The sequence below is a fragment of the Eurypyga helias genome, unplaced genomic scaffold (genome assembly GCF_000690775.1).
Source record: "Eurypyga helias isolate BGI_N326 unplaced genomic scaffold, ASM69077v1 scaffold43086, whole genome shotgun sequence".
NCBI lineage: Eukaryota > Metazoa > Chordata > Aves > Eurypygiformes > Eurypygidae > Eurypyga > Eurypyga helias.
Window position 1 is genome coordinate 1 of NW_010258124.1, and position 709 is coordinate 709.

General features: G+C 55.0%; 1 protein-coding gene across 1 annotated transcript in view; it reads right to left on the reverse strand.

The window, feature by feature from the left end:
- Positions 1-530: 530 nt before the first annotated feature.
- Positions 531-709, reverse strand: part of YWHAE (tyrosine 3-monooxygenase/tryptophan 5-monooxygenase activation protein, epsilon) — a 20720-nt gene continuing 20541 nt past the window's right edge. The window contains exon 6 of the mRNA XM_010154246.1: positions 531-709. This exon is cut by the window's right edge and continues 715 nt beyond it. The gene's annotated coding sequence lies outside the window, so the exon portion shown is untranslated.

Below are 709 nucleotides of genomic sequence, written 5' to 3' on the forward strand. Positions count from 1 at the left end.
GGTGCGTGCCCGGGGCGCGCAGATCACACGCTGCCGGACCCGCTGTTACATAACCTCTTCCAGACTACGCTCAATAAATTTTTACAAAACCGCCCCCCACCCCGTGTCCTCCTTGGGGAAGCTCGGCCCTAATTCCCGAGGGGGCGGGCACAGTTCTTTCCTCACCTCTAACCCCGCTCCGTCTCTGGTTCTCAGCCCTGCCACCAGCACCCGTCCCAGGGACGGGTTCTTCCCCGAGGCGTCCAGGGGGACATGAGGGTACCATCTCCCTTCCCTCCATCTCCGCCGGGAGGGAGGGGACGCAGCACCGATGGCAGCGGGTTGGCCACCCGGGCAGGGAAAGGCCGGAGCGCAGGAGAGCTTCCCGGGCCTCGCCGCCGCCCTACTTACGCTTGCGGGATCTGCCTTTAGCCCACGTCTGAAGAGCAATGCTGTTACTTCTCTCTCTCTCCCCCTCCAACTGCTCCTTTACAAGCAACAAAGCTCTTCCTGCTGCAGGAACTAAAACATGAAAGAAAGTCAGAGTAGTATTTGGCATTTTTAATTTAGGTTTGTTTTATTTAAGTTTAATGTTAATTCCATGCTGTGTTTCAGTAAGAACAATACAGATCCTGTATCTGTGGCTCCAGTCAGATATCCAGTAGTACAAATTAGCTTCAAGTTACACATACTGAACAAAAGAGGTTGAGCGAGCGAAGGGAGATGGGGG